The sequence below is a fragment of the Lissotriton vulgaris genome, chromosome 1_1 (genome assembly GCF_964263255.1).
Source record: "Lissotriton vulgaris chromosome 1_1, aLisVul1.2, whole genome shotgun sequence".
Taxonomy (NCBI): Eukaryota; Metazoa; Chordata; class Amphibia; order Caudata; family Salamandridae; genus Lissotriton; species Lissotriton vulgaris.
Genome location: NC_141685.1, coordinates 1,292,259,874 through 1,292,273,662, shown reverse-complemented (window position 1 = coordinate 1,292,273,662; position 13,789 = coordinate 1,292,259,874). Strand labels below are relative to the sequence as shown.

General features: G+C 49.2%; 1 protein-coding gene across 3 annotated transcripts in view; it reads right to left on the bottom strand.

Annotated features, from left to right (window-relative positions):
• The window catches only part of MAP3K12 (mitogen-activated protein kinase kinase kinase 12), a 305,311-nt gene that overhangs the window by 167,742 nt on the left and 123,780 nt on the right, over positions 1-13,789 (bottom strand). For 2 of the 3 annotated variants that reach the window (XM_086965294.1, XM_086965309.1), the window contains exon 1: positions 1,972-2,115. The exons of the other annotated variant lie outside the window; for it this stretch is intronic. The gene's annotated coding sequence lies outside the window, so the exon portion shown is untranslated. Of the gene's footprint in view, positions 1-1,971; positions 2,116-13,789 lie in introns of those variants that run through there. 3 annotated transcript variants of the gene reach the window in all.

Sequence of the window (13,789 nt, the reverse complement as noted above, 5' to 3'; positions counted from 1 at the left end):
AATGCTTTGTACAAGTGTAAGAAAAGCAGCTCAATTCTGCAAGAGAAAGTACACTAATCCTTGGTAGATATTAAAGTAATAAAAGACCCACCGAGTCAGCATGAGCAGGAAGGCTACCCACCAATGTCCACAATAGAAAAGTACAAAAGGCACCCACATGTGTCTAACAGCTACACAATAGTATCCACAACTAAACAATTACACCTGAACAACAAGAGCAGAGCCCAATAATTCTCACAAAGTACAAACACAAACCAATGATGAACAGGAAAGGACAATCAGAAATGAATAATTGGCACCACAAGTAAAAATAGAAAACGATAATGTACACACAAGAGGAAAGACAAAAACTAACAAGAACAACAAGCGGTAGAACTTTACCCATTAGTTCTCAGAATCACAAACCCAATGATTCCCATAAGAGTAAATACACTAGTTACTGTTGCTCTCTAGGGCAGGAATAAAACTAACGTGTATACATACCCACGAGTAAGAGTACAAACGGAGAGGACCCACATGAGTAAAACCACAAACTAATCTTCCAACCCTCGAATGTAAGATCATCCGAAGCAGTCCAGGCCACAACAGGGTACACTTTTGACAGTTAGTGAACAACTTGATGTACGCAAGAGTATAAAAAACAACCACTAAAGCAAGCAGGAGCAGAGCAAGAAAAGCATCCCTGAAATCCAACTTCGAAGTATGTCTTCATCTGCTTCGAGGCTGTGTCTTCTCTGCACCTCAGGAGACATTCAAAACCTTGGCAGTTACTGTTATGTAATTAAAAACATTACACTACAACCGCTGCCGTACTCAAGAGGGATAGCGTCAAACCCTGGAGCTCGCTGGGGGCTAGGCTTGAACCCCTGATGCCAACAAGGCTATGAGTGGCTCAATTGTTCACACTAAGTTAGGAGTTTGCTCCCAGACATAAATTAGGTCAACTAGTCCAGCAAGGAGAGAACGCAGGCAGGTGCTTCTTGGGTGAGTGCAAGAGCCGGAAGTCCACTGGAGAAGCCATGTGCTAGTAAACGCCTACCTGTCGGCAAGAGTGCCTTGAGTGACCCACTAAACAGGTTTGCCAGATGACTCCATGTCAACGAGGACACCACACTCCAGGCCTGTATTTCCTTGTACAGACTACTGTGTTTAGTGCAGGGGATCCTGAATCCAACTTCCAGAATACATTGAAATGTTAAATAAAAACCCAGAATTGGACGACACGGTCAAATCTGATCACCTTATGCAAAGAGAAACAAGTAATGCCCAGGAAGATCCTAAGACAAAGGTCTTGTTAATGTTTCCTGCTGTGATGATGGAAACAGTTTTCATTTGCTTGTGCTGAGCTTCCTGGTGAAACGCTGCATGATTTCAGTAATGTCAGAAGCCTCTTTTCTTGTTATTTATTGGTGGCCAGTATCTCCAGATTGTCGGACCGATGATACGGAGTCGGAGAATTTGCAGTCTTGCTAAAAACGAAGATCTTTTCCTGCGTTGCCTCCGGAGATCTCACGACCCCCTTTCTTAGTCAAGGGTTAACGAAGCGCTGTGAAGCTCCATCCGTGCCCCCCTCTCGCGCAGACACAAGCAGCTGGTCCTCCCCTTCTCCCATCCCTACCCGGCGCAGCATCACTACAGCAGCAAGGGCAAGCATGCTGCATCCCACCAGCTGGGTCACATTCAATGCAGGCAGGGCACACTGCCACTCCACCCCCCTATCTTCGCTCTCAGGAGGACCCAACCCCCGCTGACAAAATCCATCGCTCGCAGTAACCACCTGCTCCCGCTCTCTACGCAGCCTCCTCATCCCTGCCTCTTCTAACAACATCCCAGTCCCCTCGCCTTCATCAATCCTCGCCTCTTAAACCCGTGTCTCATTTCATGCCCAGGATTGTCCGCGCCTTCCCATCTCGCCACGCTCACCACCTTTAAATACCATCATCAGCATCATACAAGCGACAATGTCCCTACCTTCCTTCAGCTGTGCTTCTATTTCTGTTGCATCCCCTTTTCTGGGCTTCCCATTCACAGGATCTTGCTGCTCCGCTGCCACAAGATCAGAAGCGCGCTGGCTTTTCCCAATGGTTCATTTCACTACATCACTCCAGCCGCAGGGAACCCCACCGTCACTCTCACTCTCTCTTTCTGAACACCGCTACTCCTGCTCTCGCTGGATCTTTTCCCTTTTTTTTATTAATCAATTTCTCCCCTCCCCTCGCCTGAGGCTGGCCAATGAGCTGCCGACTGCCAGTGAGGTGGTTGGTACTGCAGGTAGCCCCACGCATCCCCCGGCGAGCCGTGCATGCTGATGTCATCAAGATGGGATTCGGCAGCAGAGGTGAATCGAGTCCACCCCCTTTCTCCTGACAACCTATGATCTCCCCTACACCTCCTGATCTCATCTCTCTGACAGGCAGAGGAGCCGGGAGCATAGAAATCCTGGAATCATAGACGTAAAAAGGGGGCACCACAATAATGGTTAGAGAAGAAAGTGATTGACAAGATACTGCCTCTTCCCAGATACACACAACTATGGCATGCAAACCTTGGGTGACATGAGCAGTTGGGTGATCAAGACTATCACGTGCATCCAAAGTTTGTGCGATAGGCAAGTATTGTTCCAGTGGAAGGTTGCTACTGGTCGACATACATGCATTCAAAATCTTTTGAAACGTCAAGAGTGAGATTTTAATGGCAAGAGGAACATGAAAGCTAAAGCCAGTGCATGCTGTTCAGCGACTGTTATTTTGGTTAAGTAACTGCTTGTGGGGAAGATTAAGTGATGTGAACACAGAGGCTGGCAGCAGATTCCAAACCTGTCCTTGAAGGCACAGTGCAGTCTAAAATTAAACATAAGCACTCACAATAGCCTTAAAGACCAGCTTTTGAAACGTGGCAAATGCCATCATATATCCAGAGAGTCCGCAGAACATCAATGAAGTCTTAAATAGCCTCAGGTTTCACCTGAACTCCTTAATCTACCTCACTCTAAATATGAGGGCTCTAATCCCCTCATGCCGCTCATGATCTCTTCTCTTCCTCCAATGCCTACATTCAGGCACTTCTGAATCTACTGCAGCAGTACATTCTACTTGGGGTACCTCAATAGACAAGGCTGTCGGCTACAGGAACAGTGAAACAGTAAATCAAGCTCCATTCATAATCCGGAACCAAGTTTGATCAAAGCCCATATTGCAGGACGTTTACCACCTCCTGATGATGGGCGGAATAAAGTACAAAACTCTGGACACTATTGAGCACCTTTCAGCTTGAAAGCCTTGAAAAACCTTCACTCCCCAGTCAGGTTGGGGCTAGTAACACAGTAAACTGATGACTGAAACAGGTTAGCCTTAACAGGGTGAGATGCTAGACATTTATAATATGATGGTAAAAATCATGGCACAGTGTACAATACAGGATCCTTCATATCCACTGGAGATGACTTCGAATCAGCAAGCCAACTCTGTCTTCTAGGAGTACCAAGCCTATAGGTCCAAGACAAGACAGGGTGAACAGAGGGCACATATCATCCATGTTATATCCAGCTCTCTGGAGCTTCCTCTGCCTCTTCCGATGCCCTCGCACTCGTCGACTGCAGGACTCTCTACACATGAGCCACAAAATGCTGCAAGTCTACACACAGAGCAAGGTTTTCCATCCCATTCATGAATCCAGATCCCAATCTGAGCCCTGCAATGTAAGCTCTTCTTATAACAAACGTGACTGGCGAGACAGAGGATATGACAGAATCACAGAGAGATACCATCTCTCTGCTGCCCTAATGAAAGTCCCATCATTTCAATATTCAATATTAGTCAAAGATGAGGTCTCTAGTTGGCTTTAATACGAGAGAGAACATCAAACAATGTATTCCCTTCTGCATGCTCTGGTGGGCCCAGTAACATAAGTTTATAAGCTTTTCTTTGAGGCAAAGTTGTGTTGCCAATTCCACGAAATGTGTCTCAGTAACTCCAAAGTTACCTTGAATTCACTGAGCGTGGTCAATTATTGACCTATTATTGCTCTATATTCGGCCTTTACGATTATGGAAAGGACTGCAAATAATCAGCAGTCCGATATCAAGACAGAGCTCCACTACAGTCAAGTTTTCACACATAGCATGAGCTTAGTGGTTTCTACTGACCCTACTTGATGAAGGATCCCCTGCTCAGCTTATCGACCCTGATCTGTTGGCATCCTTCGACGTAGGACCTCAGATTCTTAATTTCAATTGGTAGGTCATAAATGTATCTTGAAAAACAGATGGAATTATTTTGAATTGCCAACATATATGAATTAACCATTGCAAATTAGGATACAAAGACAACATTTTGGTGTGGTGCTGGGCGCCGACATAAATGAGGATTCTCAGGTTGGCCACAGTTTAAAGAGGTACAAGACGGAGAGGACACAATCTTGAGAGGGTTCAAGACGAGTGACGTAGCCTCTTGAGCGTTTAATACTGCAGTAATACAAGAGTGATGTGGCACAGCATCGGTAGAGTACAAGACTGAAGAAGGTTCAAGAATGAGGCGACAAGCCTCAGATGTGCACCAAACTGCACAAGCACAGCCAGGTGAGTATACAAGAGTGAGACAGCGCAGCCTGGAGACGTTTCAGGTCTGATAGGAGGCAACCTAGAGTGGGTTCAATACTAAGAAAACAGGGCCAAGAGACAGAACTACACTTGATGTGACAAGCACAAGTACAAGAAAATGTAATGCGGCCTAGAGAGTTACAGGACTGACATGAAACAGCACAGAAAGGGTTGATGACTGCAGCGATGCGATTCAGAGGAGGAACAAAACTGGGGTTCCAAGGAATAGACTAGTTACATACATTACTGAGGTGTCACGACATAAAAGAAATATGTGACTGTTTTGTCACCGCCTCGAGAAGGTACTAGATTGAGGTGATGTGGCCGAGAGAGGATACAAGACTCTGGGGACGCAGGCTACCAAGTGTGCAAGACTGAGGGGGTAGAGTCTGAAGAGGTCTCCAAAGACTCAGGGGATGGGGCCTAGACTGAGACAACAAAGCCTTTTGGGATACAACGCTTTTGTGTCACTATCTACAGAGGATACAAAAGTGAGCTAACACGGTTTAGAGACGGTACAAGAGTGAGGCGACTCGACCTAGAATTAGATAAAAGATACATACAAGATACATGACATGACATGGCCTAGAAAGGGCATATGATTGTAGTGACGTGGGCTACGAAGAGTACGAGAACTGAAATGATGAGGCCATAGAAGGGGCACAAGAATGAGTTGATCTTGAAATTGCACAAGATGGACGTCATGTGGCCTAGAGAGGGTAGAGGACTAGGGTCACTTAGCTTAGAAAGGACAGAAGACTGAGGAAGCTTGGCTTACAGAGGACACAATAATGACGACACGCAGCCGTGAGAAGGAGCAAGACTCATTTGACATGGCCTAGAAAGGGCGCAGATTGAGGTGAGGACCCCTAGAGAGAGCTCAAGACAGGTGACATGGACTAGAGAGGGTACATGTCTGACTAACCTGGCCTAGAAAGTGTTTGAGACTAATGTGACATGACCTAGAGGGGTCCAAGACTGAGTTGACGCGACCACAAAGGGTACAAGACTCAGGTGACACGGCCTAAAGAGGGTACCATACTAAAGTGATGCGACCAAGAAATTAAGATGTGGCCTATAAAGATCACCAGACTGAGGTAACATTGCCTAGAGAGGGTACAAGGCTATGTTGATAAAGTCTAGAAAGGGTACAAACCATGGTGAAATAGGAACGAGATTGAGGTGACGTTTACGTGGTGTCATGTCCTATACAGAATACAAAACTGAGGTGACGTGGCCTAAAATTGCCAACGGCTGAGGGGAAAACACTACACAGAGTACAAGACTGAGCTGGCATGGCATAGAGAGGGTACATCTTGCCCCTGCCCATATCCTTCAGGCAGTGTTTTGGACAGTGCTCGCTATATCGTGCAACTGGACAGTCCCATGGGTAGAATAATGTCACCTCTTACGATGACTACAGCTGTAAGTTGTCTCGCGGCTCTGAAGTTACCTCCATGGACCAAGGAGTCTACTCCCTGTAACAGACGGAGAGACATTGCCTCTGTTGCGGATCTCAAGGGTGTGGATAGTCACTTTATGTCCTCGGTGCCCTAGTTTCACAGCACCCGCTCACCAGGAATGGCGGGACTGAGAAGGTGCCTATCACAAAGACACTGAAGACGCTGGGAAGAGGAGCAAAAGGCTAGTTTAATCAACTAGGGATAGTTTCAGACTCCCTGATAAACCCACTGTTGAAGGGTAGGAAAAAGTGGAACTGGTGGAGATGGGGTGAGAGAAACTAAGCGGGATAGGGCGTAGAGAGGCAAAAATGTAGAAAAGATAGTGAGGGGGAGTGCAAGATGCAGATGAAAGAGTGACCGGGGATGAAATCACTAGAGGAAGCAGAGAGATGGAAAAGAGAGGGGTAGAGAGGATCAGAGGGAGAAAAGAGAGGAGGTGGCAGAGGAAAGTAAAAAGGTGGGAGGGTAAAGAGAGGGAAAGGGATGGATGAAATGAGAGTGGAGGAAATAAGAGTGGGGGAAATGAGGAGCAAGACAAAGAGGGGAGGAAAGACATAAAGAGACAACGGAAAGATAAATGGAGGGCCGATGAAGGAGAAGAGAGTAAAGAGAGGAGAATGAAAAAAAGTAAAACCTAGGCTGGCACCAGAGAGTCAAACAGGGCATTGGCAAGTGGCAGAACTACAAAAGTATAATGAAGGGAGCGAAAAGGAAAGCTCAGGAGAAGGGTTAGGGGAGAGAGCTACAGAGCCCCGTCCACAGCCCTTTGCAGGAGACAGTGAAGTTAAGAGGGATCCGAAGGGGAAAGGATGAACACGTGAGTAAACAGTAAAGTACAAAGTTCCCCAGGGAAGGAGTGGCAAAAAAAAAAGGAAGGGGCGGAGGGGAAAGGTAGGTATCAAAAGGTAGGTGACTGGAAGGGGTCCCTTGTCGGAACTTAGAGAGCCTCACACACCCAGAGTATTAGGTGTGAAACACACCCTAACTGGAGGGTGTCCAGTGTCATCATCGGCTCACTGCCCCTCGACAGACTGGCGCTGCAATGTCTGTCGGAGCACCAGGAGGCACTCTTTTGGCGGGGTTCTTTTGTTCCTAGCCGACGGTGGGTGTATGTGAGGATGAAAGAAGTGTAGTCTGTGTAAGTGTGGGTGAAAAGTTAAGGTGAAAAGTTAAAAAGGGTAATCAGTCCACACTAACCTTTATTAACGTGGCTGATTCGCTGGTTAAAAGGGGTGAGAGGGGAGCTAGAGAACGTATAAATATACAGCAGGCTAACTCAACCCCCTGAAGTGGTCAACATGTTTCTCGCCAACCGGCGATTCGTCAAGACCTCAACAAAGTACTACACAATAACACATGCTCATTCACTTTGAAGAAGGCAAATACAACCTCTCTGGGTCGACGAACAAGAGGGCCAGGGGGTCCTGCTCTATTTAGGCGACCCTAAAGGAATGGATCAGAGCCTCGCAGCATACTCCCGTGAGGCCAGCGCTGTAAGGTCAGTTGAACCTTGGATCGGGCGCTGGGTCGGCGGCAAACCTACCCCTCACGCTCACGGCACCTGGTCGGGGTGCGGAGCAGCTGGTCACCTCTTGCGATGACTACAGCTGTAAGTTGTCTCGCCGCTCTGAAGTTACCTCCATGGACCAAAGAGTCTACTCCCTGTAACAGACGGGGAGACATTGCCTCTGTTGCGGATCTCAAGGGTGTGGATAGTCACTTTATGTCCTCGGTGCCCTAGTTTCACAGCACCCGCTCACCAGGAATGGCGGGACTGAGAAGGTGCCCATCACAAAGACACTGAAGACGCTGGGAAGAGGAGCAAAAGGCTAGTTTAATCAACTAGGGATAGTTTCAGACTCCCTGATAAACCCACCGTTGAAGGGTAGGAAAAAGTGGAACTGGTGGAGATGGGGTGAGAGAAACTAAGCGGGATAGGGCGTAGAGAGGCAAAGATGTAGAAAAGATAGTGAGGGGGAGCGCAAGAGGCAGATGAAAGAGTGACCGGGGATGAAATCACTAGAGGAAGCAGAGAGATGGAAAAGAGAGGGGTAGAGAGGATCAGAGGGAGAAAAGAGAGGAGGTGGCAGAGGAAAGTAAAAAGGTGGGAGGGTAAAGAGAGGGAAAGGGATGGATGAAATGAGAGTGGAGGAAATAAGAGTGGGGGAAATGAGGAGCAAGACAAAGAGGGGAGGAAAGACATAAAGGGACAACGGAAAGATAAATGGAGGGCCGATGAAGGAGAAGAGAGTAAAGAGAGGAGAATGAAAAAAAGTAAAACCTAGGCTGGCACCAGAGAGTCAAACAGGGCATTGGCAAGTGGCAGAACTACAAAGGTATAATGAAGGGAGCGAAAAGGAAAGCTCAGGAGAAGGGTTAGGGGAGAGAGAGTCCCGTCCACAGCCCTTTGCAGGAGACAGTGAAGTAAGAGGGATCCGAAGGGGAAAGGATGAACACATGAGTGCTAGGACGCTGTAGCGCACAAGCAGCCAGGCTAAGCCCCGGTGTGCACTCAGCACTGCAGGGGCAAGCGCGTTTTCACTCCCAGCCTCGAATTCATGGAAGCGCTCCACTGGCTCCGGCTCGGCGGCCATGTCCAGGAAACCCTTTGAACCATCTCTGAAGTTGTTCTGGTTCAGGAGATGTTCAAGTTGCCCACTGGCTAATGGCAAGTAGTTAACAGATGGGTAGCCGGGCCTCATGGCTGACTGTTTCTGCGAAAGGCACCTTAGCGCCTGTGGAATTTGCTACACTCGTGGGGTCTTTTGGGAGCTAGCTACATCCAGCACCTCCACGGGTTCTTCTTTTTGAAGACGTCGCTCAAGAGACCAGTTGGGATAGATCCCTCTAAGTGTGTTCAGCTTCTTGGACACTAATCTCCCGAGTCCAGTGGTCCCGGTGAAACAATTTACAGTAACTAAAAGACACTAACAGGATACATAGCCTGAGGGCTAGCGTCTTAACTATCCGCAGGCTGGGGGCAGCTATCAATGTGTCCTAGCGCACACATCATGTGGGCAGATGCTTGTAGGAAACACTCTTTGGACATCTTTTCAGCACACAGAGCGCCTGCGCAGCTGCTCAGCAAACACACACAACCTACAGGCAGCTACCTACCGCAAGCATGCACGGCCTGGGAGCTACTGTCCATGGAACACATGACTTGTGGCCAGGGGCCCACCGACATTACAGTATCTGTTTTTATGGAATGCACAGTCTGTGTGCAGTTACCCCAAGATTATAAACTCAACTTGAACAGTTGTCTATGAAATACAAAGTCAGCAGGAACCTATCTCTGGAATGCGCGGTCTGTGGACAGTTGTCTCTAGAACGCACTACCTGTGGGAAGCTGTCTCTGGGATGCACTGCCTCTGGCCAGCTGACACTGGAATGAACTGCCCGTGGGCGGCTGTCTCTAGAATGCACAGCTGTCTCTGGGATGCACTGCCTGTGAGCGGCTTTTTCTGGAATGCACTGCTCTTGGGAAGCTGTCTCTGGAAAGCACTGCCTGTGGGCAGCTGTCTCTGGAATGCACTACCCATAGGCAGCTGCCTCTGGAATGAACTGCCTGTGAGCAGCTGTCTCTGGAATGCACTGCGCACGGGCAGCTGTTTCTGGAATGCACTGCCTGTGGGCAGCTGTCTCTGGAATGCACTACCCATGGGCAGCTGTTTCTGGAATGCACTGCCCATGGGCGGCAATCTCTGGAATGCAATGCCCATTGGCAGCTGTCTCTGGAATGCAGTGCCTATGGGCAGCGGTCTCTGGAATGCACTGCTTGTGGGGAGCTGTCTCTAGAATGCATTGCTTGTGTGCAGCTGTCTCTGTAATGCACTGCCCACAGGCAGCTGTCTCTGGAATGCACTACCTGTGGGCAACTGTCTCTAGAACACACTGTCTGTGGGCAGCTGTCTCAGGAGTGCATTGCCCGTGGGCAGCTGTCTCTAGAATTCACAGCTGTCTCTGGGATGCACTGCCTAGGAGTGGCTGTTTCTGGAATGCACTGCCCGTGGGCAGCTGCCTCTGGAACGCACTGCCCGTGGGAAGCTGTTTCTGGAATGCAGTGCCCATCTGCATCTGTCTATAAAATGCAGTGCATGTGGGCAGCTGTCTCTGGAATGCACTGCCCACGGGCAGATGTTTCTGGAACGCACTCCTGTGGTCAAAGGTTTCTAGAATGCACTGCAGGTGAGTAGCTGTCTCTGTAATGCACTGCCCGTGGGCAGCTGCCTCTGGAATGCACTGCCCATGGGCAGCTGTCTCTGGAATGCACTGCCCGTGGGCATCTGTCTCTGGAATGCACTGCTTGTGGGCAGGTGCCTCTGGAATGCATTTCTTGTGGGCAGCTGTCTCTGGAATGCACTGCCCATGAGCAGCTGTCTCTGGAATGCACTGCCCATGGGCAGCTGTCTCTGGAGTGCACTGCTTGTGGGCAGCTGTCTCTGGAATGCATTGCTTGTGCGCAGCTGTCTCTGGAATGCATTGCTTGTGCACAGCTGTCTCTGGAATGCACTGCCCACAGGCAGCTGTCTCTGGAATGCACTACTTGTGGGCAGATGTCTCTGGAATGCATTGCTGGTGCGCAGCTGTCTCTGGAAAGCACTGCTCATGGGCAGCTGTCTCTGGAATGCACTGCTTGTGGGCAGCTGTCTCTGGAATGCACTGCCCATGGGCAGCTGTCTCTGGAATGCACTGCCCATGGGCAGCTGTCTCTGGAATGCACTGCTTGTGGGCAGCTGTCTCTGGAATGCATTTCTTGTGGGCAGCTGTCTCTGGAATGCACTGCCCATGAGCAGCTGTCTCTGGAATGCACTGCCCATGGGCAGCTGTCTCTGGAGTGCACTGCTTGTGGGCAGCTGTCTCTGGAATGCATTGCTTGTGCGCAGCTGTCTCTGGAATGCACTGCCCACAGGCAGCTGTCTCTGGAATGCACTGCCTGTGGTCAACTGTCTCTAGAACACACTGCCTGTGGGCAGCTGTCTCTAGAACGCACTGCCTGTGGGCAGCTGTCTCAGGAGTGCACTGCCCGTGGGCAGCTGTCTCAGGAGTGCACTGCCCGTGGGCAGCTGTCTCAGGAGTGCACTGCCCGTGGGCAGCTGTCTCTAGAATTCACAGCTGTCTCTGGGATGAACTGCCTGTGAGTGGCTGTTTCTGGAACGCAGTGTCCATCTGCATCTGTCTATAAAATGCAGTGCATGTGGGCAGCTGTCTCTGGAATGCACTGCTCATGGGCAGCTGTCTCTGGAATGCACTGCTTGTGGGCAGCTGTCTCTGGAATGCACTGCCCATGGGCAGCTGTCTCTGGAATGCACTGCCCATGGGCAGCTGTCTCTGGAATGCACCGCTTTTGGGCAGCTGTCTCTGGAATGCATTTCTTGTGTGCAGCTGTCGCTGGAATGCACTGCCCATGGGCAGCTGTCTCTGGAATGCACTGCCCATGGGCAGCTGTCTCTGGAGTACACTGCTTGTGCGCAGCTGTCTCTGGAAGGCACTGCCCATGGGATGCTGTCTCTGGAATGCACTGCTTGTGGGCAGCGGTCTCTGGAATGCATTGCTTGTGCACAGCTGTCTCTGGAATGCATTGCTTGTGCGCAGCTGTCTCTTGAATGCACTGCCCATGGGCAGCTGTCTCTGGAATGCACTGCCTGAGGGGTGCAGTTTCTGGGATACACTGCCTGTGGGAAGCTGTCCAGAGGATCTACACCTCTTGAAAGTTTGAAGTGGGTATGAACTGACAGGAAATTGTGTACTTAATTCAAATCTAATTATTATGTCTTTCAAGGAATGAAAGAGCACTCGGTGTCCAGTTGGCAGCGTTCTGGTCATTCTGCTGGAGGGAGAGGAGAGCGCAGAGCACACTCTGAACTTGACACATGGTCATCCCACTCCAGCCACTGCACTGAAAGTGAAAGATCCTGGCTAGGAAAAGCGTTGTGAAAACTGGAGTAAATGGGAAGCGGCCCATTATGCATGGAGCACAGGAATTGTACTAGAAACAGCAGCGTCCTCTGTGTGCACAGGTGGGCTACCAGAGCAGGTACACTGAACACATCCAGTACAAGGATTTTAGGAGAAACAGCAGCATCCTCACCTTTACAGGACAGGAGGCAGAACAGTCTCTCCGCGCTTGGTTTGTGCCGATGTTTGCAGGTGGTGAGCACTGGTACTCGTTTTTGGAGACGTGGGCTTATTTTTGATCTTGAAACTTTGACTGAGAGTAAGGGAAAAGGAGAAAAGGGAAATAAGAAGGGCAACGAGAATTAAAGGAAAACACTGACCAAGGGAGAAACCCGAGATGAAAGATTTAAATAAAGACTTTATAGCCTTCATTATGCTGTCAGGCTGATTGCCACCGACAGGCGATTGGTTATGTTATGTTAATAACCACTTATAAAGCGCACGTACATCCATAGGTTTCATGGCACTGATGCAGAGAAAAGTAACCCAAAATCCCTAGGCATATGCTTGCTCGAACAGGGACTTCCTGAAGACCAAGAGGTCGTCACAGCTCCTAAGTGACAGGGGAAGGGAGTTCCAGAAAGTGGCGGCCAAGTAGGAGAAGCAACTGCCTCCTTGCCGTTTTCATTTAAACTATGGGATTATTACCATGTGGAGATGGGCAGAGCGTAGGTTACGCTGGGGTTTGTAGTTGATGATCATGCTTTTGACAAATCTGGTGCTTTTACCATGCAGTGCCTTAAAAGCTATGCATCCCGTCTTAAAGGCAACCCTTTGGGCCATTGGTAACCAGTGTCGTTTTGACAGTCCCGGTCTAACTGACTGCCATTTGGGTTGTTTCCAGATAAGTCTAGCTGCTTGATTTTGAACCATCCGGAGTCGTTTTAGCAAACCCAGTGGAAGGCCAAGATATAGGGCGTTCGAAAACTCAGGGTGCAAGAGTACCAGGGCCATTACTGCCTGTATGAGTGCTGAGTGTGTAAGCACATGGGCAATTTTCTTAATTTTCCGAAGTTGGAAAAAACCAGAGGAAACAACAGCTCCCACCTGCCCTTTAAGCGATAGGTCAGCTTTGAGGATGACCCCTAGGCTTTTTACCGAGGGAGAAGCAGTGGGGGGAGAACCCATATCCGCCGGCCAGTAGTACAGGCCCCAACTGATCTCACTCTTCCCAGGCAGTACTATTGGTGGCAGTCAGCACAACATTTAGGGCAACAGTACGACTGCCAGATTACGATACCATCGGTCCGGACATTTGTCCAGTTTGCAGCACAGGCCGCAATAGTAAAAGGCATGTTTCCGACCACCTACTTGGACTCATCATAATATGGTGGTGGAAATGCTGATTACTTTTCGGCTGGTCTCCATCCTGCTGCAAAAGCTGTGCATCCGACCGCCATTGTAATGAGGCCCTAACTGTTCGGGTAGAACAAAGAGCCACGAGTTGGAATCAAGACTGGGCAGCGACGGGTTCATAATAAAACTTTGGGTTCCCACACGTATTTTTACCATTTAAGCACTCCACCACTCATTGGACGTTCCCTTAAACTTTCGTAAAACTGTCTTTTCAAGGCCCTTCTATAACTCATGCCTACAGCTGGTGCCCTGTGCTTGACAAATGCTCTCTTCATTCATTCATGTCAGGTTTTTGGGACAAAGTTCAGGCAATTCAGCAAAGTGGAGGGGAAACACAGTGGGGGGGAGGGCAGGGGGCTCAGGGTGGAGGTCCTGTCATAGCTAATATTAAATGTAGCCTTGTAAATGTAGCCTT